This window comes from Eumetopias jubatus, unplaced genomic scaffold (assembly GCF_037043125.1).
Source record: "Eumetopias jubatus isolate StellerSeaLion01/CBP00866 unplaced genomic scaffold, mEumJub1_p1.0 scaffold_13, whole genome shotgun sequence".
NCBI classification, from domain to species: domain Eukaryota; kingdom Metazoa; phylum Chordata; class Mammalia; order Carnivora; family Otariidae; genus Eumetopias; species Eumetopias jubatus.
In genome coordinates, this window is record NW_028274819.1 from 47,101,750 (window position 1) to 47,128,906 (window position 27,157).

The 27,157-nt window shown below is 45.9% G+C and overlaps 1 pseudogene; it reads right to left on the minus strand.

Annotated features, from left to right (window-relative positions):
* Positions 1–27,157, minus strand: part of LOC148162639 (uncharacterized) — a 60,364-nt pseudogene that overhangs the window by 2,214 nt on the left and 30,993 nt on the right.

The following is a 27,157-nucleotide window of genomic DNA, read 5'->3' on the forward strand; positions in this document are numbered from 1 at the left end:
GTGTACAGTAGGCACCTTGATGCTCAGCAGAGACAGATCCAGGAAGCAGATCCCTGTTCCTCCCCTGCCAGAGGAAAGAGGGAAAGCCTCTTCCTGCTCAAGTGTCTGATCCTCTCCTTACCCTTTAAGGCCCGTTTTCACTTAGTAAGAGGCACACCCAAGAAGAGAGGCAAATGTGTAATTTGCCACAATTTAGAAAAAACAACAAAAGTAATTGATTCACTTCACCATTTTAATGGATGGTAGAGCAAACATAGGCTAAAGATGGAATGAGGCCCAGATACACTGCATGCTTGGAGACACTGCTAGAGATTATCTCTGCCCTCCACCAAATGAGAGAGAGAACAAAGAACACGGAATGGGGGTTCAAAGACATGCGTCTGGTCCCAGCTCCGCTGCTCATGGGCCGACTGGCCTTGAGTGAGTCACTCCCCCCACTCTGGCTCTCAAGTCTTGCACCTGTGAAGAAGCAGGTTGGGATGTTTGACCTCTAAAGACGGGTCCACCTCATTCATTCGTTCGGCCAACATTTATCAAGTGTCTTTTTTGTGTCAAGCACTTTTCTGGAAAGCAAGAATACACGACTGAGCCAAAGAGAGAGCCCCTGAAGCTTACACTGTAGTGGAGGGAAGACAGGCAATAAACATAAATACAGAATAAGTAAGCAAAGTATATATATTTTTAGAAAGTGCTAAGTGCTATGAAAGAAAAGAACGAGGCGCCTGGGTGGCTCAGTCGTTAAGCATCTGCCTTCGGCTCAGGTCGTGATCCCAGGGTGCTGGGATCGAGCCCCGCATCGGGCTCCCTGCTCTGCGGGAAGCCTGCTTGCCCCTCTCCCACTCCCCCTGCTTGTGTTCCCTCTCTCACTGTCTCTCTCTCTCTGTCAAATAAATAAATAAAATCTTTAAAAAAGAAAGAAAGAAAAGAACAAGGAGACTGGTTTTTCTTTTTAAATAGAGAGATTAGAATAGGTTACGTTGAGGTGCATGTGAGTGGTGAAGACTTTAGGGAGGTAAATTTCAAGCCATAGAAATATCTGGGTGAGGGCACGTGGGTGGCTCAACTGGTTGAGGGGTATCTGACTCTTGGTTTCGGGCCAGGTCATGATCTGGGGGTTGTGGGATCGAGGCTGTGGTGGGGCTCCACGGTGGGCATGGAGCCTGCTTGAGATTCTCTCTCTCTCTCCCTCTGCCCCTCCCCCAACTCGAGTGCGTGCTTGCGCATGCTATCTCTCAGATAGATAGATAAATAAATAAATAAATAAATAAATAAATAAATAAAATTCAAAACAAAAAAAAGAAAGAACTCTCTGGGTAAGGAGCAATTGGGACAAAGGGAATACAGCAGAGGCTCAAGCAAAGGATGCCCACCATGTTAGAGAAAGGAGCAAGGAGGCCAGCGTGTTTGCATCAGAGTGAGGAAGGGGATAACAACAGAAATTGGGCCAGATTGGTGAAGGGGGTGACCAGGCAGGTCACAAAGGCCTGGTAGGCTGCGGTAAATTCTCCATAAACTTGCTCCAAGGTCCCAAAGGCCCCCAGACAGCTCCTTTTAACGTACTTGGGCCCCTGGCAGAACATGAGGGCAGCGATGCCAGCCCAGCCTGTTCGGCCAGAGGGGGGCTGTGGCGCTAAGGAATGGCTCCGTGCGCCTTGGCACTGAACCTGGCCGCCTGGAGTCAGGCTTGCAGTGTGGCCCTCACACAGAGAGACCATGTGCCCAGGGCCTCTCCTCCCCAGTGCAGCCCTCAGCAGGGCTTCTGTCTTCCTCTAGCTCAGCTATGTCCTCCGTGCTGGGCACGAAGGAGATCCAGGAAGGCCCTGGCTGTGCTCTGGGTTGTTGGTGCTCTTTCCAGCCAATGCCATTACTGCTAATTGACCTTGATTGCTCACTCCCATCACTTGGAAACCCATTGCAGCCCCAAGTGTTCTCTGTGCCTCTGAAAAGTAAAAACTCACTTAGGCTTGAACTGAGCAATAATTATCTTGGCATTGTGAGGCCAGCCAGGCCCCTCCTCCTAGCCCATTACCTCTCTCCTCTTTCCAACTTGGGAAAGAAATATGAACCAATGTTAAAAAAAAAAAAAAGTCATTTATTCTCCACTTTACAGGCTGCCCCTCAAATAGTTTGTTGAGGCCTTTTGAAAGCCACTCTCCTCACTCACATTCTGCTTAGAAGGTTGCTCTGTCTTTTCTTCTGCCATTGATTTTTGCATCTGGTTAGGATTGTTCGGTGCTCCTAAGGAATTAATAACAGATTAGCCAAAGTCTAACAAGCTGCAGCTCAGATAGCTGGGCTTACCTGGACAGACAGTCTGCACTCTGCTTCTCTTCCACTTCATGCCAGGAGAACGGGGGTGCCCCCAAGGATGGAGTCTGGGCTGGAGCACAGCCTTGGGGTTCCTGGGCTTACTTGGCATTGCCAAGGAAGAGTGGGCAACTGCTCTGGGCTTGATCTTGGAGTCCTGAGGATTGAGTGCAGACCTCTGGAGGTAACCGGAAATCTATGGGGAATGGTGAATGGATGTGGTTTTGGAGCCAGACTTGAATTTGAATCCAAACTTAACTAGTCACGGGCTATGTGGCCCTTTGGCAAGTGTCCTGGTGTTTGAGGGCTACCAGGGTGTCCCCAGGGTGTCCCAAGAGAGCATCCAGCTGCAGATCATGCTGGGAAGGGGCTAAGGAGCGTGATAAAGGAAGCTAAGGAGGTACAAGTCTGGAGCCCGGGCCATCGCCTAACTAGAGAACAGAACCCTGAATAGGGAAAACAGGAAACCAGATCTCAATGTTTGGTCTGGGTCACTGAATATTCAGGTTCAGGCCAGGCTGCCATCAGGGTCCAAGAAGTTCTACTGGGCCCTTGGGTTCTGAGAAGGACTCTAACTGGGACACTGCAGTGCATGCAAACAAGCAACAGCACAGTGGCTAAGAGCAGGGACTGGGAGCCACACTTCCTAGGTCCAAATCCTGACGTGGCCACTCACTAGCTGTGTAAGCTCAGCCAAGTCTCTTAAGCTTTGTGCCTCAGATTCCTCATCTGTAAAATGGGACTAATCATTGTACCTCATGGAGTGATTGTTCAGATTAGTAAGTTAATATCTGTAAAGGGCTTAGAAAAGTGCCTGGCACCTGGTAGGTGCTATAGAGGGCTAACAAAAAGAAGAAGAAGAAGGAGGACGAGAGGGAGGGGGAGGGGAAGGGGAGAAGAAAGAAAGGAGAGAAGAAGGAAGGAAGGAAGGAGGGAAGGGAGGGAGGAAGGGAGGGAGGAAGGAAATGAAAGCGAGGGCTCACCTATCACAGAAATGTCATTGCACTTTCCCCTTCCTATCCACCTGCAGCACAAGTAAAAATTCCTCATGGCTTTACAAACGCAGGCATCCCCTCTAGTGCTTGGTGCTCCCCCATCAATCACCAAGTCTCTGTGCCCCTTCCACCACAGGCCCAGGCATCCCAGCTTCTCGTCCTCTGGACTACTGCACCAGCTCCCCTCCTAGCTGCTCTGTGCTCTCCGTCTCCAGTCTCGTATTCTCCAATCCACTCATCATACTTCCAGCAAAGTGATCCTCGTACATCACAAAGCTGGTCAGATGGCCCATCGGAAGCCATTTCACAGGGCTTCTCCCTTTATCTACAGGAGTCATTGAAACTTCCTGGCACACAAGGCCCTACTTGGTCCTCTACAGATTCCTGCAGCCTCATTTACTGCCCTCGGCCCCACTCTTTATACCCCAGCAACACTAAGCCGCCTGTTGTCACTCACAATGCACACATGCACACGTGCACATACACCATCCTTGCCCACACGCACGCACGCACTCCATGATTCATTTGTTCTGTTCTCTCTGCCTGAAATATCCTCCCAGATTCCCCCACCTGCCCACACATTGCTTGGCTAGCAGCTAACTCCAGCCAGCACCTAAGACCTGGATGTCACTGTTTCCTAGGCTCCTTCCCTGAAGCCAGCAGTTGGATTAGACGATCTATATCCGTTTGGATGATTCTAGATAACAAATTCCTAAATTTCCATGTCTCGACCCAATCAAAGTTTATTTCTCATTCCAGGATAGTCCAATGTCGGTGTCCTGGTCCGCAAGCAGGCTTCCCTCACGTGGAAATCCAGGGCTGCCTCTTTTGGCTCCCTAACCCGTGGGATCTCAGGCTTCTGCATCCAGCTCGTGGAAGGGGTGAGAGGAACCAGAAGAGGCCCGGCCACTTCTTAAAAACCCCTGGCCGGAAGTGCTACCCCTCCTGTCTGCTCATTCCCTTGTGAAAATTAGTCCCAGGTGACTCCTGGATGAAGTACGGCCCCTGTGCTGCCCAGTGGACAGCCGGCCCTCGAAGCCCCAGGGCGGCTTCTTGGCCGCTTCCCGCCCCCCCCCCCCCCCCCGCCACCGCTCCCCGGCACCCTGTCCGTACACCGCCTCAGTTACCACAGTGTGTGGTGGCTACCATCTGTTTCCAGGCCCACCTCCCCCACCAGGCTGGAAGCCCCTGAGGGCAAAGGCCTCGTTCCTTGCACTTCTCCGCACCCAGCACCGGGTATGAGTGCTTAGTACTCAGTACTGTTGTTGCTTGAATGGATGTCCCAAGTCAGAAGCAGCTCCGTGAATGGGTGGGTCTGACACTGCAGGTTGAAGGCCCTCCTTGCAAACAGCTGAGCTAAACTGGAAGAGGCAGGGCCCGCCGGGACAGAGCATGAAGAGAGATCTCCCTTGGGAAAAATCAAACACAAGGAGAATGATTTGGCCCTTTGGGGAGGTTTGCAGTTTTACCTCATGATACTTCTCAGGGCCGAAAGGGCCCCAACTCTGAAAGCTCTCTTCGTAGCTAACACAAGGGGCCCACACCATATGCCGAGCCCTGTTCTAGCTGCTGTGCGCGCACTCCCTCATAAATCTCCATGATAACTCTGTTCTCTACGTGAGGAAAAAAAGTTAAAGATTCGGAAAAGTTAAATGCCACGATACTCTCTCTACCCACGGACTTACCTTCCATTTGTGGAGCCCCTAGACGGCCCAGGCAAGGATGGTTTCAGCCTATCTTCCAGAACTTCTGTCAGAGAATTAAGTTTAGGGAAATAGCAGAGATGTGGCTGCCTGGAGGCCAAAGCAGACATTTTGGAGGTTTCTGACCCTATCTGAACCTCAGGGCTCAGGGAACAGGCCGGGTGGCCTGAGAAATTTCCAGGATTATTCTTCACCTTAGCATTTTTAAGCTAAGAATCACTGAACTTTACCATTGATGTTTATGTTTTACAATGTCCTTTGGTGAAATTAAAAAACAGTACAGGTTGGAGCCAAGTAACAAATTGCAAGCCTCCAAGCCCATCTCAACATGACACTTGCGCGGAATTAACAGTGATAATATTATGACAGGAGACTGATCCCTCTGCACACACCGCCAGAGCTGAATACCCAGAGGCTGGCCGCGCAGAAACACAGCTCCACTCAGCCGTGCTCCACATCCCCTATGCTGGGCGTTTCCAGAGTCTTAACTGGATAACAACCGCGGCCCCTCCTGGGAAATCACTGCTTCGGAAATGTTTTACACTGATGACAAGAGAAACAGCTGTAATTTGTCATTATAGAAATATCCAATTATCAAGCCACCAAGTGAGGACGGCAGCTTCCCGCCCTTACTGCCATCAGTCTGGGCTCTGAGCTACACACCTGTCATAGCCGGAGGGGCCTGCCAGGTGACAGCCATGGAAGAGCCCAGCTTCTCTCGGGTGGTGGCGGGGGTGGGGGGGGGCGGGTAGCAGTCTGTGCCTCTGGCAGGAAGCAGGTGCCTCCAAGGCCGCCTCCTGATGCAAGTGCAGGAAGAACAGCGTATGAGCAACACCTGGCTGAACTGCCACCTCCTCCGGGAAGGCCACAGGAGTTACTCTTCCTCCTTGGCTTTGCCACCAGAGGATGGAGTGGACTGTGAGAAGCGAAGGGGCTGAGTCTTTGAAGCCAGGCAGGCCTGGGTTCAATGTGTGTCCCCAGGATATCCTAGCTGTGTACCCTGTGAGGCTCACTGGGGACAGAATCTTCCATGGATGGAGTGGAATGTACTAGGGAAGGAGAAAACAAATGGAAAACAACTGAATCCGATACAAAGGTGATGAGCCAGCATTTATAGGTACCAAGCATTTTACATGTTTTAATACATTTTTATCCTCACAACAACCCTACACAGTGGGTGCTATTATTATATCTATTTTATAGTTAGGGAAACTGAGGCAAAGGAAGATTAAGGAATTCAACCAAGGACACCTGGCTATGAGGGACAGACATGGGATCTGCACCCAGCAGTCTGGTTCAGGTGTTGAGCTCCTCATGTTTTGTGGTCCTCATAGCAAGTATTACTGCTATGTCCCGGGTCCTGTAAGTTCTTTATATGTATTACGTCATTTAATCCTCATAATATAATATCTCAGATGTGTACAGATGAGTAAACTGAGGCCCAGAAAGGTTGAGTAACTTACCCAAGTTCACACAGCTACTAAGTAGCAGAGTCAGACCTCAAATCCTGGCCTTCTGGCACAATCTGGATACCGAGCCACCGTCTAGCTACACATACTACATTGTGGTTCCTTGATTACTTTCTATGCACATTTGCTTTTAATTAATTCACCCAATAACTCCTGAGAAAGATACTGTTATTAACTCCAATTTATAAAGTGAGAAGGTGAAGATCATAGAACCTAAGCAGATTACAGTCAGTAATTGAGGATCCAGGATTCACATCCAGATGCTGTCTGGAACCCTCTCTGCTGCAGTAACCTCCTACCCTAACCCAATGCCAGCTCCTATGCAGAACATGTGAATTTGAATTCAGTTGAGCTGAAGTGTGAATGAGCTGCTCAGCACCTGGTTCAAATGCCACCTCCTTCAGGATGGCCTCCCTCAATCTCTTCTTCCTCTGTTTAATCTCAGACCTGGCTTTTGTACCCAGAATAGCTCTTGGTCACTTCTATGGGCAATCTTGCTGTGATGGAGAGAAATCTATGCAGAGAAGTTAAATGTGGTGACATTGGAGTCTTCCCCAACAAGTGGTTAGACAACAGGTGGCAAAGCTAGATTACCCTGCAGAAAAGTTCCTGGTTGACCAACAACAGGTTTTTTTAGAGCCCCATTCCTGAGCATGAGCAGATATGCAGGGATCACCAGGCTCCTCAGGGAAGTTTCCAGCATGAAGGACAGAGACCAAAAGAACCAAGGGGGCAGGGGTGCAACCTGAAGGAAACAGACTATCCAAGATGAACAACCTTAAAATAACCTCAGCATCCTCAGAGATGTGAAAGAATACGTTATATCCAAGAAACAAGAAAAGGATGTTATAAAAGGGGAGTGGGACATTTGAAAACAAGGGAGAGCTTTAGGGAATTAAAAACATGGAAGCAGAATTGAGAAACTCAGTAGTAAGTTTGAAGGGCTGAGGAAATCTCCTCGAATGATGGAAAAGAAGAAAACAAGGTAATTTAAAAACCAGTTCAGTGGTTCCAACGTCTGAGTAATAGGAATTCCAGAAACAGAAAAACCTATAGTACCAATTCAAGATCGTCCAGATCTATAGGCCATGAGTCTCCAGATCAAAAGGGACACTGAGTACCCAGAAAAATGCATAAAAATACCCAAACCAAGGCACATCAAAGTGAAATTTCAAAACATGGGACAAACAGAAGAGGCTATACGTTTCCAGAGGGTGGGTGGGAAGAAAGAAGGAAAGGGCCAGTATACACAGAATTAGGAGTTAGAACAGTTGTCAACTTCTCAAAAATAACTAAGTTCTAACGGTTAGGAGTAATAATCTAATAAATAACTTCTCAATAACAAATAAGAAATAGAACTAATAAATAACTTCTTAAAAATAGCTAGAAGCTAGAAGGCAGCAGAAGCATGCCTTCAAAATTCTGAGGGATAATAATTACAGAAGGGCAAGGTCTCAAAAAATGTATATCCCACACCCTGTTTCTCAGGAAGCTACTGATGATGCGCTGCTCCTTCAGTATAAACCGAAAAAGAGGAAGAACGGAATACAGGAAAGAGGAGATCCAATGCAGTAGAGAGGAGAAGGGAACTCCCACTTTGATGCTGAAGGGACATCTCAGGACAACAGCCAATGCACCAACCAGGGAAAGAAACCATCCACCCCCAGCAGTCCAGAGGCCATGGAAAAACTCCTTCAAGAAGATAAATTGATAGAATATCTGATGTGAATGAAAGGTAACATGGACAAACTTTGGAGAGCTTGGGGTTGAACTGGTGATAAGTACATGGAATATCCAACACACATACAAACAAAAGACAAATTTAACTCCAGGGAAAATAAAAGACTGTTCAGGAAAGGAAAAGCAATCAAAATTTGCTTTGAAGGCTCAGACCTGAATAGCATACATGGTCATGATATTGTAAGCACTGACTATTGATCTAAGTAAAACTGTAGTTGTGCCGGGAGGATGGGAAGGTGGCAGGGTGCATGTGTTTGGCATGACAAGAGAAAGAAAAGGAGCTAAGCCCGACTTTCCCATAGTGGGAGGGAAGTAAACAGATGAAGCATAAAACAAATACCCGCAAAAAAGTAACAATACAAACATATGGTGGGAAATAAGGTGATAAGGACTAAAATAAATCTAGAAAAGCTGAAAATGGTTACCTCTGTGGAGGGGAAATGGGGGAGGTAACTGAAGACTGCTTTTTGTCTTAGCAAACCTTGTAGAACCAGCTGAGTCTGGTTCTTTAAAATACATGGTTGTTTATAATTTCATATATATGTGATGTATATTTTTGTACATGTATAATTTTGACAGAAATTAAAACTTAAAAAGTTTTCCCTGGCTTTGTAGTGGGAACTGTAAGAACAGGGTGGTGTTCTCTGCAAAAACCCGGCCCATTTATGCTTTGGCAGTGAAATAGATGGCTAGTATCATACTGCTGCTGTTCTGTACCACCATAGAGTTTATTCGCGCATTTATTTGACAAAAATTAATCAAGGCCCCACTATATGAAGGCAGTTTCACTGCCTTCATCCATTATCTCTGATAATCTGGCTTTTAGAAATTAGAGGGAAGTAATGTGGGCTCATGGCTCCCTTTCTAATCAAGTCCACACGGGGGCTACTGACTCACCTGGGAGGGAGCGGGTAGGGTCTGGGCCTGTGCTGGGGGTAGAAGAAACAGAGGCCGGTCTTCCCCTCTGGGTGGCAATGGATACTCCTCTGGTATGTCTAAAATAAGTCACCTCACCACCTAAAGATTAGTTTCTTTCCAAATTAAGTCTCACCCACAAGATAAAACTCGTATTTCCCCTGTTAATGGGGTACATGAGAGAATGGGGAGGGATGAGGAATAGTGTCTGTTCTCTCTTTTGTGGAATATTTGCGACCTGGGGAAAGTATGTAGTTGAAGTTCTACCCCTCCCTAATGAGCGGGGAAGGAATCTACATAGCACAGTTGGGTCATATGAAATATGCCCTCCCTGAGCATGTCCTGCTCACTGTAAGTCACCAGAAATTTGGGGGCAGCTCTCCTTTCCTGTCACAGAGAGCCTGTGTCATCTCCTCTACTTGGGAAGCAATTCTGACCTCCTTAGCAATGTCATCTTTCACGTGAGAAGGGGTAAGCTATATGCCAAAGCACCACTGAGATTGCCTTGGGATCAAGGTGCATGAAGGCATGACCCCAGTGGCTCCCCAAGCTAAGAAGAAAGGGTGATCAGGTGCCTGTCTCAGTGGGGCCATCTACTGCACCATGGAGGAAGGAGGAAAGGAGAAAGGGAAAGAGACAGGTTCAAAGTGGAGACAATTAGGAACTCTCCCTCTGCGGACTATTTAATATCACACTTGGCTTTCCATCACTCCTCTTCATTATAGATTTTCTGAATCACAGCCCAGACAGAGGGGGTACTACTCCGCCCTGAGATTGTTTGTTGCACTTGCGCCTTGTATAAACCACATTTCAGAGCCAAAAGATGAGCTAATATTCTACTTCAGTGTAAGTAGTAAAAAGCAAATAACTTTGGGCATGAGAACCAGGAAATAAGAAGAGAAGTTTAATGCTCCCATAGAGAAGCAAACATTTGCACTTATTAATATCCTGCAACCCACGTTGCCATGAATAGTTCCTTCTTCTTTTATCCTGTGGCTTTGTCTAACACAGTGATATATTGCCACCCTTTCAAAATCCTGACACAGATGACATTGAAGCAAATTATGTACCTCAGCCAGATTTCTCAGTTGAAATGGAGATAGCTGATGTGTACATTTTTCCATCTAATTAACATTCCACAGTTTGAATAGCTGTTATCATGCCCTGGGTCCCCATGAATGGGGGAATAGATAGAAAGATCCATAAACAGCTTGGCTTGCATAGAATGAGATTTTTCTCCAGACAAAGAGAAAATGGAATGAATCATTGTCATCTGGATGGTAGCAGCCATCGGAGACTAACACAAGCACACTCCCCTGTGAGCCGAACACAAGTGTGTTGCCCAGCACCAGCAGCCATCTCTGGAGGATCTTGGCCCACTCGCAGCCTCTGTATTTGGCTACAAAAATTTTTTCACCCAGGTCTTTGCTTACACTGTGTTATGGTGTCCAAAAATCTGTCCCAAATTTTCTGATACTCCTCCACTCAACAGGTGTAAATTAATTCTCCTCTCCTTGTACTTAGTGATTCAGTTCCAACAAACGGAATATGGCAGAAATGATGGTATGTAACTTCTGAGACTAGGTCAAAAAATGCATTTCTCTCTCTTTCTCTCTCTCTCTCTCTTTCTCTCTCTCTCTTTCTCACTCTGCAGAAAACCAGTTGCCATTGCAAGAGGTCACTCATAAAGTTCCACGGAGAGTAACTGAAGCCTCCTGCCAACAGCCATGGGGATGAACCATCCTGGAAGTGGATCCCCAGCCCCAGACAAGCCTTCAGATGAGACCACAGCCCTAGCCAACATGACTGCAACCTCCTGAGAGACCCTGAGCCAGACCCACGCAGCTAAGTTGCTCCTGAATTCCTGACTCTCAGAAAATGTGATGTAATGTTTATTGCTTGAAGCTGCCAAATTTGGGGCTGATACTATGCAACAACAGATAACTAATACACACTATGATTTCTCTTGACTTTCATCACCATATTTGTGGGAAAAAAATTTTTTTCTTCCTAATATTCAAAGGCCAAGATGACTATAGCTGCCACAGCAAAACTCCAAAGTCACTGCAAAGTGAGGGGATCAGAAGCTTGCTCAGGCCTTCCACAAGCCAGCCAGTTCTCTGGGAACTGCACAACTTGCTGGAAAAGGACACAGAGAAATTGAAGGAAAATGTCCAGGACATGCCTCAGGCCACTCATCACTCACTCCCTCTTTCCTCCACATAAGTGGTGTCACCTCTCGCAGACCTCACCGTGTTCTGCAGCCTCTCTCATCAGCTGTGTGCATGCTCTTGGCCCCCTGCGTAACTCCTCGTACACCAGTCTCCCCACCCCCCAGAAACCCATAGCTGGCATACTGGTGGTCACATCTGCAGAGCCTGGCCCATGCCAGGTCCTGTGCCATCTTGGGCCAGGACACATAGTGTCAGAGGTCCCTTGGTGCTTTCAAAGCGAGGTGGACATGGAAACCCCCATAAGTGGAGTAACTACAAATGAGCAGAGTGGTTAAAGTCTCCATTTTGGACCTAGACAGAAATAGGTTTGATTCCAGAATCCACTGTTGACTAGCTAATTGACTTTGGACAAGATAAGCAACTAATACTTGGCTTCCTCCTCTCTAAAATGGGAGCATGCCATTGCCTACCTTAAATAGGATTACGTTAAATCTATGTTACATCTTCATACAGGGCCTGGCGCCTTACTCAGTAAATGTTGCTGTTCAGACCAGCAGTAGAAGGCTTGATATCGCAAGCTTGGAATCCCCTTCTCCCCCTGTGCAATTACTTCATTCCAGCTCATTGTAGATGCTGGGGATTCCTCATACCCGCTGTGGGTGGTTTGGGGTGGTGGTGTTTTTCCTCTGCTCTTTTACCTGTTCTTACCTGTTTTCCATCAGCTCTGGCCATGGCTTCTGGCTCCTGCCCTGACTCCTAGCCCATTGTTAGGCCCCAGGGGTGCTGTGCCCTTGCTGGTATCTGCTCACACCTACCCTCCAACACCCTTGTCTCTCCCTGCCCAGCCCCAACTGACCTCTGGTACATGAATGGGAGCTCGACACCCCTACCACGACACGTCTCCATGCATCTTCAAAAGGTTTCCTGTCTGTTTCGTCTTAGGAGGAAAGAAGGAACCTAGTCCCCTCTTTTCGTTCAGGGAACTGCCTTTTCTGGGGAAAACTAGCTGAGGTAATTTATGTGCCCTGCTTAATTACTTCACTCCCAGACTCCCAACTAAGTTGCCCTAGCAACACCCAGCCACTGGCCACTGTCACCAGGTGCTTCTGTAAGAGAGTTCTTCTGGCTGTGTTATAAAGTCTTTTTTTTGGTCGCCTTGGTACAGAAAAGAGTAAGTTAAACAGGACTCTGAACGATATATAAGCCAGTTTTATGCACCCCGCTGCTCAGCTTTGCCTCCATTTTCCTGGGTAGGTAGTGTGGTATTCCTCCCGCACTTCGATTTAGAAACCACGGTGTTTCAGAGCACATCTTTAGAGTCGGCTGGATGTTCTAGCTGTGGGACACTGGGAATAGTATTTAACCCTGCTGTGCCTCAGATTCTTCATCTGTAAAATGGGGGTGATATTACCCCCCTAGATAATGCACAGTACTTGGCATATAATACACGTTCAGCGCTGGCTGCTATGATTATGAGTAATCTCAGATGGGAAAACAACAGCCGACTTGGCAAATGACCCTACAGCAGAGTCACGTGACTGAAACGCGCAGTCTACCTCGGGAATTCTACAAACTGTGCCCCTCCTCTCCCTCCCTGTTCCCCTGGCTGCCTCCCATCCTGGGTCCTATCCCCACTCCCACCACATGTAAGCTCCATGGGGGCAAGAGTTTTTATCCATTTTGTTCACTACTGTATCCCAGCACCTAGAACAGCGCTTGGCTTGTAACAGGTGTTCAATGAACATTTGTTTGATAAATGAATGTTTGCAGAGTTGTCTTGTGCATACAGCCTCCCTTAGGAACTTTGTGTGCTGAGATATGGGAATTCCTGCGTCCCTAGCCTTACACATCTTAATAACTCACCAACCCCTAACAGCTGCTAAGCCTTGTCTTTGTAGAAGGCCAGGTCTAAGCAAAACCTCAAGTGTGACATCTAAGCCCATCCTAAGTGGTCATTTCATTGCCAAAACTGTCCTATGATAAATCTCCTGAACTTATTTCTTTACAATTGAAGTTACAGCCGCAACAGGAAAACTAAAATGACATCCGAATCCTCAAGACGTGGTGTGAGCTAGGAGGCAGAAGTGGAAGGAGGTGCTCTCACTGTGCCATTCTTAGGGTTTTTTTTCTCTCTCCAACCCAGTAGATCTGTTCTAAGCAGGGATCCTTCTAAGGGGGAGAGGGGGAAGGAATGTCCAAACCAAAAGGAGAGAGCTTGTCCGGGGTGTGAAGAGGGCGCAGATCCAGGGCCAGAGCCAGAGCCTGCCTGCACCTGGGGTCAAGAAACCAGAATTTTAAAGGAGGCCAGAGAATCAAAGCTGTGTATTTGGAGCAAACAGAGGAAAAAGCCACAAGTAGAGGGAACAATGCATTCATTGCCAAAGCGATCGGGAAAGTGGGAAGGGCTACCCCTACAGATTTTTTTTTAAATTTTTTATTGTTATGTTAATCACCATATATACCCCTACAGATTACAAGGCTGTTCCCGAATAGGCATCTTTGGAAGGCCCAGATTCTATCTCCCAAACCTGGGTCTTCTGTTATAAATAAGAAGAGCTTTATGAATATAGAGGGAGCTTCTGCCTCATACCAAGGCCAACTTCTTGTGATCTAGCCCATGTCCTTCCAAATTTTCACTTTGGGAGCAAAGTCGAGAGGACCCCAATATTAATTAGCAGTGCTGCCTGGGGCATGTACCACCTGGGGGTGACCCTCCCTGACCTCTGTGAAGGGTCATTCCACAGAGGGGAAATTAGCTCTGTCCTGCCCAGTGCCTGGTGCCCTTGAACTTGATCGGGGAAGCCACCTATTCCTGCTGGGGGAGTCCCACGGCCCAGGCAGGTGCATCTGAGCTGAATGTCAAAGAACAGCAGCCAAGCACACCCAGGCATCCCATGCTCCTCTATCCCCACCCACCTCTTTAGAACCCAGGTTTTGTCCCCTAGAGTCACAGCCCATGCCACCATCCAGTGAAAACTCCTACTTATAAGATCGTGAAACTGAGATTCACAGAGAGGGTCTGACCCATGTCACACACCACATCCATGGGCAAGCTCCTGACTCCTGGTCTCAGGTTCTCTTTCCATTGCTCCCAGACTCCACACTGAGGCTCCTGGGACCTGACCATGAATGCCCTGCTCTGAGTGCCCAGGGGTATAGTGGGGCACGTCTCCCCTCAACTCCAGCCCCTCCGGGGGCAACCAGCATGGTGGGGAAAACTTGAGATTAACTGTCAAAAGACTGAATTTAGTCACCAGCACCACCTCTCACTAGCTGTGGGATGGAGGCAACTCACCTACCCTCTCTGATCTACGGTGGGAATAACTGTAGGGTGGAAATAACACTGACGAAGTTGTTTGGAGGACTCAGTGAAAAATGTGTAAAAATGTTCTGCGTATTCAAAAGTCATAATGTGATTTTTCTTTTCCTCCCTGCGCTTTTCAGGATTTCCTGAATTTTCTATGTTGATTTTAAAAGAAAGAACAGACTATACATAACTTTAAAAATGAAAAATTGTTTTAAAGAAACAGTACCTTTTACTTCTGAAATTGGCAAAACTGTCGATTCTTACTCTAATGTTGAAGGGTACAGTGAGATGAGCATTCTCATGCTCTGCTAGTGGGAAAATAAATTGGAATTAACTTTCTGGAAAATTATTTGGCAACAGGCATCAAGAGGCTTTTAAAGTTTATATCTCTTGGGGTGCCTGCCTGGCTCAGCCAGTGGAGCGTGTGACGATTGATTTTGGGGTTGTGAGTTCTAGCCCCACATTGGGGGTACAGATTACTTAAAAATAAAATCTTTTAAAAAGAGAGAGAGAGTTTCTATCTCTTGACCCAATAATTCCACTTTTCAGAATCTATGTAAAGAAAATTACCAACTATACAGTAAAAAAATAATTATGAGGGCAGTCTGTGGCAGAATTTCTTTCTTAGGGGCACCTGGGTGGCTCAGTCAGTTGAGTGTCTGCCTGCAGCTCAGGTCATGATCCCGGGGTCCTGGGATCGAGCCCCACACTGGGCTCCATGCTCCGCGGGAAGCCTGCTTCTCCCTCTCCTGCCCCTTCCCCCTGCTCGTGCTCTCTCTCTTTCCCTCTCTCTCTCAAATAATTAAAATATTTAAAAAAAAAAGAAACCTCATTTAAAAAATTTCTTTCTAAACTGGAAACAACTTGTCACCAAATGAGAAATTGTTACATAACTGTGGTACTCCTTACAATAGAATATCCTGAAGCCCCTAGAAGTCAACTCTTCAAAGAATATTTAATGAGCTGAGCAAATAGTCATAATATAATATAAAGTAAAACAAATAGAATATTAAACTGTATATATAATAAACACCCATCTTTTAAAATACAGAGAGAGACACAGAGAAAGAAAGAAAAAAACATAAAAACATTAACAGTGTTGCCTCTGGGTGATGGGCTTATGGGTTTCATTTTTCTCTTTATGGTCTTTTTTTTGCATTTTAAAATTAATTACAATGAGCTTGTGCTCTTTTACAACTGAAAATGCTATTACAAATAAATAGGCAAATAAATAAAGTCGTATGTTTTTGCATTCCGTTTTGTTGCTCTGGTAGTACTTTTTTTTTAAAAGATTTTATTTATTTATTTGACAGAGAGAGAGAGAGACAGCCAGAGAGGGAACACAAGCAGGGGGAGTGGGAGAGGGAGAAGCGGGCTTCTCGCGGAGCAGGGAGCCCGATGTGGGGCTTGAACCCAGGACCCTGGGATCATGACCTGAGCCGAAGGCAGACGATTAACGACTGAGCCACCCAGGCGCCCCTGTTGTAGTAATTATTTACACTTATCTGTATCAAACCTTCTCTCGTTAGTGGTTAGAAGTTTTTATTAACTTTTTATATCTCTAACTGGTTTTAGTTCTTGCTTCTTTCAAATCCCAAATTCCCTATTTTACTTTCTTGCTGTGATTCATTTTCATGTAATTTGGAGACATTTTTTGAGTCATTCTTATAGAAAAGGTACTTGGATGGTACCTTTTCTTGGCTTCTGGAGATCAGAGAATGCTGTCTTACATTGGTGACAATGTGGCTGGGTGTCTTAGTTCATTTGGGTGATCTCAGGGTCGTGAGATCGAGCCCCACTTCGGGCTCCAAGCAGGGCAGAGTCTGCTTGAGATTCTCTTTCCCTCTCCCTCTGCCCTTCCTGCTCATGCTCTCTCTCTCTCTCAAATAAATAAGTCTTTTTAAAAAATTATTTCTCAACAGTTTTAGACGCTGGGAAGTCCAAGAGCAAGGTGCTGATAGATTCCATGTCTGGTGAGGGCCCACTTCCTGGCCCATATAACCTCACATGGTGGAAAGGGGAGGGAACTCTCTGCGGTCTCTCTTTAAGGGCACTAATCCCATTCATGAGAACTCCACTCTCGTGAACGAATCACCTTCCAAAGGCCCCACCTCCAAATAGCATCTCATTGGGGATTACGTTTCAATACATGACTGGGGTAGGGGTGAGCACCCAAACATTCAGTCCATAGCACTGGGTAAAAGTTTTCTATTTCTGTCGATATCCTATTGCTAACTTCTAGAATGTATTGTTTCAGAGAAGAAACCTAATACTAGTCAGATTCCTCAAAAGTATCCTTAGTTTGTCAGCTTATTTGCCTGTAGGACTCCTACATCCTTAAAAGTAAATCATCGTAAAATTGTTATTGATCCTAAAACACAAGCATCAGGAGGCAAGGCAACAGCCAAAGCCCAGCTCACAGGGTAAGCTTCCATAAAAGGTTTTAGAGACCAAACCCTTCTCTTCACTGGCCAGCCCTCCACATTCCATGCCGAGTGCAGACCCAGCTCTTCCCACAAAGCAGCCTCCATTGTACCTTTCCACTTAGCCTCCTCCTCCCCAATTCCAGGCAAAACCAAGGTTAGAAAACTGCTGGTTGCCATTAACATTTTTTCTATCACACATTCGTGCAATTGAATGACGCAGGTGGGCGTGCACAATTTGGGCATTTAGGCATTATTTTGCACACACAAAGAAAATGTGACTCTACTAAATGCACTTCTCTATATCATGCTTTTAGTTAGCGCACCTAACTGGCAGTCCCTCTAGGTTATCTCTAGGTTGATATAGATACAACTCACTTTTTCTAGGCTGCATAATGATTCAAATTACCCATATATTGCAATCTGTTCAAGGGTCCCTGTCCTGATGGATATTTAAGTGACCATTTGTTATCCTTATGTGTAGCTTCGTTTTATTGTCTTTGTTTGCTGACACAACAAAAATGCTGCAATAAACACATTTGTAGACATAACCTTATTTTTTTTTAATTCTTGAATTTCTACAGGATAAATCCTCAAAAATATAATTGTTCCATCGTGAACATTTTTTTCTTTCTGTAAGTGCTCTATCTATTCACATTTCTACCAGTATTATAAGTGCCCTTTCCCCAGCAAAAACCTCTACTAAGTATCACCTCTGTTTAATTTTTCCCAGCATGACGTGCGAGAAGCTGGATGGATCTCATGACCCCTTTGATTTGCACTGCACTAGCGTCTTCCACATGGTGTTTGGACTCCCTTTTGGATGAATTGTCTATTCATATCCTTCGCCTATTTTCCAACTGAGATGTCTTTCTTTCAGTTTGTAGAGGTATTTAAAGATTTTAAATGTTAATCTTTTATCTCTTTATACACTGCAACTTCTTCCTAGTTTATCACTTGCCTTTTGGCTTCATTTATGGACCACTTTTCCTTACAATTTTCTAAGGTTTCGACAAGTAAATATGGCTGTCTTTTCCATGATAGCTTCTACAAGTCTACCGTCTCAGTTCAAAGATCTCCCATACCACTAGGAGATTTGTATGTTCTCCTAGATTTTGCTCTTATACTATTTTGTCCATTTCTTACATTTAAATCTTTAATCCATCTGGAATTTATTTTGGTATGTAGAGGGAGTTAAAGCTCTCTTCATTTCCTTCTGCATGGATAGGGTCAGTTAGCGAGCGTGATATAATACACGGAGCCATTCTTTTTCACACCAGGACTAGCTTCCTAGGTGTGTTGCATGTGCAGTCGCCCAGGACCTCACACTCAGAAGGGCCCTGCATGCCTGGTTTAATGCTCTGCTCTCGCCATCTTGAAATTCTTAACAATGTGATCTTCCAGCTTGTGTTTTATAAGTGAATTCCAATGGGGCACTGAGCAGGGGGATTTTCTATCCTATCTCCTACTGCCTCTCTGCTTCCTTGGGATGGTACCAGGCCTCCAGCTCCCCAGCCCCCTGGTGCCTTGGTCCCTGCCCATCTTCTCCCTCCCCGCTTTAGCCCCTTCTCAGTCTTACAAAGACTCAAGAAATTTAGCCATATGCACCCTTTCTGAAAAAGATACTGGAGGATATAGTCCACCCAAACTAGAGAGTAAATCAAGAGAAGGGAAGATATTGAGTTCTAGAAGCAAAGACCCAATACGGGAGTGAGGAAAAGGGTGTTCTGTGAAGGTTTGGCTGGCCTCGAGGCCTACAGAACAACCAGCAAAAACCAGAGCAGGCGGACCAAGGCTGGTGGGAGGGACATATCCAGGGAAAGAAATGAAATGCCTAGATCCCTATTTGCTTGACCTTACCGAGAGGGGTTTTAGAGCTGTGTGGAAGAATTGGGGGAAAAACTGGGGACGCGTTCACCAAAAAATCCTAGCAACTGAGAAAGTAAGATAATCATTAACTCCAGGCATAAGAGAATGCCATATGAGGAAAGAAATGTATTCATAGGTTACTTCTTGGCCAGCCGTAATATAATTAAATGGTCACAGAGAAGGTAAGTATTGAATGTTGATATAACTATCCTGGGAGGATGATAAAGGAGAAAAGTTTGAGGGAGAAGGCAAAAGAGGAATAAGAGAACTAAAGACTTATCTTTATCTTCCACAATGGAAAGTGAATACAGAAAGTCTCAAATCGAAAGTTTAAGAAACAGCGGTTCGTAAGCATGTTTTTCAGAAATCTGGAGATAAATACCAATGGAAATAGCCAGAGTTAAATGTCTCTGGGGAGAAGAAGTCAGGCATAGGGACGGGGCATAAAACTATTGCTTTTTATACCCTACAGTACTCTTTATTTGTAGAAGCAGATCCTTGGTCCGCCTGCTCTGGTTTTTGCTGGTTGTTCTGCAGGCCTCGAGGCCAGCCGAACCTTCACAGAACACCCTTTTCCTCACTCCCGTATTGGGTCTTTGCTTCTAGAACTCAATATCTTCCCTTCTCTTGATTTACTCTCTAGTTTGGGTGGACTATATCCCCCAGTATCTTCTTCAGAAAGGGTGCATATGGCTAAATTTCCTGAGTCCTTGTAAGACTGAGAAGGGGCTAAAGCGGGGAGGGAGAAGATGGGCATTTAAACTACATATTTGTTAGCCTTTTTAAAAGTAAAAGTTAAATTTTTAAAAAAGTAACAGGCAGTGGGAAGTCAGGACGTGCCCTACTTCACATGGGTGAGAAGGGTCTTGTCCTCCAAGGCAGGTCTTTACTGCCCAGCCTGGTGTGGCTTCCATGCTGGCACTTCGGTACTGGTAGAAGCAGATCCGTTTCATTTCAACCCTATGAAACCATCAAAGAATTGGACAATCCAAAGATACTTAATCTCTAATTCCAGGATTTTAAAAAAAAATTTGTAAAATGGTTGGGTTTTTTTTTTATACTTTTCATAACAGTTCCTGATCCACTTCTTAATCTTCGAGTTTTCACACCTGTTCTCACCTCTTCCATCTCTTTCAACTCAAAATGTTTTCTTTAAATTCTGGGAAATCTTTTCAGATTTGACCTCTGCTCCAAAGACAGAATTTTCCTCTGCTTTCAGCACTTTCTCAGTGTCTCAGAAATGGCCTAGGACTTTTTAGCCCTGAGAGTCAAAGTTAAAGAAAGTGCAGGGTCTTTCCTTAGAGCAGAAGAAAGAAAACCAGGATTATAAAGAGCAAGCACCGATGGCAATTGAAATCCAGCTCAAGAGAATGTCCGCATTGGATGTAGGTAGTTATATTTATTTAAATGTTAATTCTGAATTACCATTTTGTGTATATTTAGTAACAATTTAATTATTTTAATACAGGATTTTGATGGGGGAAAGTGTAAGTGACTAAACCAGTGGCTTTCAATCACCCAGGAAGTTTCTAAAAATACTGATGCCTGGGTGGGTCCCCCCTGCAAAGATTCTAATTTAATCTGAACATAGCATAGGTGTAGGAAATCTTTTTTTTAACTCCCCTTGTTATTCTGGCATGCGGCCAAATTTGGGTACCACGACACTAAATTGTGTCCCAGGTGTTCTCGCTCAGTTAAAATGTCCAAGAAAAATATCTAATTAAGTAACCATAATCCAGGTAAATTCACCTTGTGGCAAATGCCTATATGGCATATGAATTCCTGGAGGAAATAACCAGTGGCTCTTGCAGATTTAAACCTCAAAGTGAGAGCAGCTATCACACAGGCATCCCTAAGCCTTCTCCTCAGTTCGCGATAGATTCCCAAAATGACATGTCAACGGTAGCATGGCTGACCTGTTACTCTACCTCATTTGGGCCTCCTTCCGCACAGACAATGCTCCTTTCTTGTCAAGTGGTTTGTTTGAACTACAACATTGCCCATTGCAGAGCCACCCTGCTTGCCCACACAACCAGCTTCTCTGCACTCTTTAATCAAAGAACTAGCTGCTCCGAACATGGTTAACCCTAAGTTCTTTTGTTCTGGTCTGGCACCTTGGATGAACAAAGGTTTCATGGAGCCCATTCCCTATGTGGAATCGGAGGATGCTTTGTGAGCATATGTGAAATGCCTCTTCAGCAACTGCAATGGCATCTGTCTCCTGAGATAAGCATGTGTTTGGACGGGATGAATCCAGTCCCTCAGCTGAGATCTGGAATTGGTGATTACAGTCAGCAGTTGGTGCCTATTAGTGAAGCAGGTGAGGCGCCTGTTGAAAGGGGTTGGGGTGGGGGTCTGCTGAACCAAGAGTCACAGGTAGAGGTACGTAGAGCACCTCTGAACTGCAGATAGTCAAGGGGTAGGTGCCAATGCACTGATCTGGAGCCCAGGTAGAAGAAGCCAGACTGGCATGGGGCCACATTGGCCTGACTCCCAGAACAGAATCACCACTGGACCTCCTAGGAATGCAAGGGTGGGTGCAGGGAATATGAGAAGGAGCCAGGGAGAAAAGAAAGCCATGATCATCCTGCTATAGATGATCAGCACTCCAGGGTAATTGCTGGAGGAGCAAGGAAAAAAAAAAAAAAAGAAGACCAGGAGCATCTCTGGGGCCATTATGTCTCAGCCAAAGGCCTCCAAGATCAGGAAGCGGGCCCTTGTGAAATGCCCCAGTCCTAAACCAAAGCCGTCAACTCCAGCCACAGCCTACAGCTCCGATGCTGTTCATACCCAGGTAGGATGTCCCAAGCTGCTCCATACCCATTTTGAGTGCAGTCAGGCCATTGTGCAGGAGCCCAGCTCAGACCTGAGCAATAGGGAACACACTCAAAAGGCCCCATGAGTCTTGGCCTGGCAGAGGAAGGAAACCATCAGTGGGTAATGACTATAATCAGAACTAAAGTGGAAACAGACGGGCATGCCTATTTGGCCCTTTGAAGGCTGGACCAGTTTCTAATTTTCCTTGTTATACTAAAGAACCAACACTTTTGAGCCAATGTGTGAGATGGAACATGGGTGCAAACTCCATCTTAATTATTAATGAAAAATGTGAATTGTTATCCTCCTCCATATATGTCTAAAATAATCCTGATCTATATATATTAGAGAGTCAAACCCAGTCCCCCTAAACCAGTCCCTTTATTTCCACAAATCCCTTGAGCAAGGCCAAAAGCTCCAGAAAAAATACTGTTCTTTTCCTTCAAGGTTCTAAGTGTTGAGAAATCTCTAATCTGCAACAGATATTGAACAGAATCACAGAGCTATGGGCTATTAGACCTGAGTTCATCAAACATTTACTGAACACCTACTTTAGGAAGTAGATACTAGGAACTGAGGTTAGAAATAAATCATACCCAGTGCCTGCTTCCAGAGGCTCTCTGAGAAAGGAAGGTCATAAATCGATCATTTTGATACAATATAATGTATGCAAACCAGAGTGATATGAATAAGTGATAGAAGGATTGGCCCTGCACGAGGGAGGGAGGAGAGAGTCAGCAAAGGCTTCATGGAAGAAGTAGCCCTTGAGCCTAACAATGAAGAAAGTAAAATAAAAGTTGAAATGTTAGCAGTGTTATTTTTATAAAATGAAATAAGGTCATTCTTTTTTAGAGCATAATAGAAAAATAATAAATAGTTGGGAAAGTAAACTTCTCCCACCCCAGCTCAACAATTATTTGAACAGGAAAACAAGATGGCAGAAGGTTAAGAGGAATGGCAGCAACATCAGAAACCATGCAAAAATGACCAGTTCATCACTGGTGATGGCCAGAAGGGTGAGATCAGTATAGAGGAGAGATGTTTGTGGGTCAAACAAGGCTAGCTTACATCTAAGAAACTACAGTAAAACAGTAGCTGTCAAGGCTTGGAGGTGGGGATGTGCAACTGTGTGGAGAGCGGGAGGATGTAGGCCGCAGAAGAGCTCACGTGAGTCCCCAGGACTCCACAAGGGAGGGTGCCTGGGGAAGAGGCCTAGTCATTTCACTGTATGTCCTTTGTAAGACAGGGAAGGAAGGAACCTGCTGAGAGCAAGCATGTTTTATTAGAGTGTGGTGGTTGTGAATCTAAGGCCATAGTTCAAGTACAAAGAAACAGGACTTCACTTTTCCATAACTCAATTTCTTTTTAGGTCCCATTCCACTGAGGTGCCCTTCTTCTTTTTCCCAGAGTTATTACAGAGAGCCAGGGCATTGGAGTGGGGGTGGTGATCTGGTCTTCAGTTATTATCTACCCACACTGATACAAGCTCAGATGTGTTTTTTGTTGTTGTTGTTGTTGTTACCTGTCATTCCCAACTAAACACCCTATTCAGGTTCAACTTGTCCAGCCACTTCCATACCACTCCCCGGTGCCTAGGAATTAAATCTGCTCCTCCCACACCATGCTGGGCCTCCACAACTGTGGAGCTGTGTAAGACCTTGTGATATCTATGACAGGCTGGCCAAGGGAAATTATGACCAAGACACACAATGTAGCCATGTCTTCTCTGTGGGCTTGCCACTTCTCTGGGGCTCCAGAATGAAGTGAATACAGTCATCCCAGTGAAAGGAACTGTATTAGATTCACTATTAAGCTTCAGTGATTACAGCCAGCAAGCTGTATCCATTCATGTGCCTTCAGATATAAGCGTAATAGGTATCTACTGCTGTGTAATGAATTACCCCAAAACTTAAAGGCAAGGAACATTTATTATCTCACAATTTCTGCAATTCAGGAATTTAAGAGTGGATGAGCTCAGTGGTTGTGGCTGAGATGCTCTCATGAGGTTGCAGTCAAGATGTCAGCTGGGCTGCATTCATCTGAAAGCTTGACTGTGGAAAACTCACTTTTAAGAAGGCTCACTCAGACATTTGGGAAATTAATGCTGGTTGTTGGCAGAAGGCCTCAGTTCCTCACTGCATACACCTCTTCACAGGGCTGCTTGAGTATCCTCACAACATGGCAGCTGCTCCCCCAGAGTGAATGATCCAACAGAGAAAACAAGGAGGAAGCCACAGTGCCTTTTATATCACAAAGAAGTCACTCATGGTCACTTCTGCCACATTCTCTACTCATTAGAAACAAATCACTATGTCAAGTCCATACTCAAAGTCAGAGGAATTAGGTTCCACCTTGTGAGAGAAGGAGTACAAACAAAGGTGTGGTCATATTTTAAAACAGGCACAATAAGTAACAGGAAAAAACTCAACTTAGCTTGAAAAATGAAGGAGATATATTGACTTATTAACTAGAATTCAGATAGGACAAATTGCAAGATATTGATTGATCCACTGCCTCACTGCAGTAAGTCATCAACGATCTAGTATCTTTCTGACTCTTTGCTTGATTATTTTGATCATTCAAAATATCATTCTAAAGTTGGCTTTCCTCATGGTCACAGGATGGCTGCCAACAGAATTGAGGCGTGTGTGCTTCCTTGTTCATTACTAGCCAGAGAAAGAAGGCTGAACTCCTCCAATTATAAGATAAAAGTCTCCTGTGGTCAGGGAACACTCACATGCTGATTGGTCTAGATCTGGTCTACCTGAGCCAATCACTGCAGCATGGGGGTGGCACTACCTGACTGGTTTAGATCTGGATTTGGGGATTGGTCATTCCCTCCCAAATCTTAGAGTTTCCGCAAGGAGTAAAGGAGATTGCAAATGCAGAGGAAGAATACAGTGTTTACCACCCAAGGGCTAGGCAAAGGGCGGGCTAGGCAAAGGGCAGACTGGCAAGCAAAATGCTGGCTCCAGGAAAGCTAATGGTAATAACCAGAGTTCAACCCTCTGAGTTGCAGAGAAACTGGAAATCACCCTCTCACTCAGCCACCCTGCCTACAGCACTCAAGACCCAGACAACCTACCCAGAGGAGATGCTGCTGGGTCAACAAGCTTCTCCTCTGGGAGAAGCAAATAGTCCGTAAGCATGAATACATCAGTCACCTTGCGTTCCGTCACTTGAATCGTAAGATTCCAAGAGCTCAGGCTCAAGAGGTTAGAACTAAAATCGGGAAGGAGTTGGAGTAAAGAAAAGGAATAGAGGGGGACATTCACTCAGGCCATTCTCACCAAGCCTCTTCCTCCCGGCCCCCCACACAGCCACCCTCTCTAATTGCATTAAGGCCATCATGGGATATCCCAATTTATAAGGGCCCTAAGCCTCAGTGTTGGGCACACACAGAGTAGGGGCTCACTCTGTTGGGCCCTGTGTCAGTCTTCTAGGGCTGCTATAACTTTGTTAAGTAGCACAAGCTATATGGCTTAAAAAAACAAATTTATTCTCTCACAGTTCTGGAGCCTAGCAGTCCAAAATCAAGGTGTTGGGAGGGATGCACTTCCTCTTAGACGGTGGGTAGAATCAATCCCTCCTTGCCTCATCCCTGCTTTTGGTGGTGGTCAGAAATCCTCACCAGTACTTGATGCAACCGCATCACTCTGATCCACCCATCATCCCATGGCCTTCTCCCCCTGTGTCAGTCTACACATGGTGTTTTCCTTTTCTTATAAGGACACCAGTCATATGGGATTAGGGCCCACCCACCCTAATGATCTCAATTTGATGACATCTGCCAAGATCCTGTTTCCAAATAAGGTCACATTCACAGGTACTGGGGGACTAGGAACTTCAACGGGTGGGGGCGGGGGGACAGAGTTCAGCCCACAGCAGGCCCCCCTCATTCATTCCTCCTCCGGTGCTGGTGGCAATAACTGATGGACAGCTCCAGTCCTTTCCCTTAAAGAACAATCATGTATTGCCCAGTCTAGTCACCCTAAATGGACTTGGAAGGCAGAGCGAGGGGATATCCTGTCTGCTGATCCTTCAAGAATATAATACACTGGCTCACGCCCGGCCGCAGGGCTAGCCATTCTCCATTGAATCACTGTGTCTGTGTACTGAATGCCTACCCTGGTTTGTGGCTTCCTGACCCTGGGACTTGTACCCAAGCTGCAGTCAGGCTGTGGTGATTAATATAAACCTAGCCTCACTCTCCTCTCAGGGCCTTGGTTTCCTCATCTGTAAAGTCTAGAGACCTCTAGTATCTGACAGGGACTATAGAGTGGGCACATCTGGCCCCAAGCAGTTCCACAGTTAATATATGGCCATGTTGTGGGTGTCCCGTGAGACCTGCAGGAAGGCTCATCAGACCTCTTAAAGCACCCCCTGGGGACAGCGTGTATGCTAGTCTGCAGATTCCAAGCTGAGATAATAAAGAAGCTACCGCTCTTCTCTTCCCAGGAGCCAGTGTTTTGTATTCATACAGGATATCTTGACACCCAGCAGACACCCTTTCACACACATATAAAAAAATCATACAGAGCAAAATGCAGGGCAAAATGTCTGAATCATAGAAGAGTCGGGTTAGTTCACTCTGCAGAATCATTCAGCAGACAGTGGCCTCTTGGCTTCAGTTGAGCAACTGCATGAAAGCTAAACAGCTTTCCCTACAGAAGGAAAAGAATCTGGGACCCAGCAGGACAGAGACTGGAACAACGCACAGTCAGAGTCCTGCAAGGGTCGGCAGGGGCATCCAAGGCCACGGTCCTTTTGGGCAGCCACATCAAATCCATCCATCAGCAATGAGCCCATTCAGGAAGGCCCTGCTGAGGGCTAGGGATGGAGAGCATAGGACCCAACTCTAAGGAAGGAGCACCGAGAGGACTAGGCAGAGAATCAGGACCCACGCATGCAGGGTCAGGGCTCCCAGCTCGACCTGGATGTCCATACCCAGCAAAGAATCTGATGGGATGAATGCTGATTGAATTGGGGTGGGAGTGGCAGAGTGGTGGGGCCTGGGGGGTGGGGGTGGGGAGCAGGGAGAGGAGGAATTCAAAGCAAGCCATGTGTCAAAGGGCAGGAGATCCTTTGACTTGGTGGCTCTGGAGCCTCAGGGCTCCCCCAGGCATGTGAAATATCAGGTCCCCGAGTAGCAATTCCAAACCCACCCATGAGGCCTCTGGGCCAAGTGGGATGGGTCCAGGCAGGCCTGGAGGGCAGAAACAGACACTGCACCCATTCGACCTGTTCTTCTGGGGCCCCAAGAGAGGGCATCCCTGCTCCACCCACCTGCAACCAATCTTCACCACACCCCATCTGTGGGTAAAAAGCAGTGTCACAGAGAATAAGATCTGCAATCAGATGACTAGACTTGAATCCTGATCCTGAATTCATCAGCTTTGTAATGCTGTGCAAATTATGTAACCAGACTAAGTCATTAT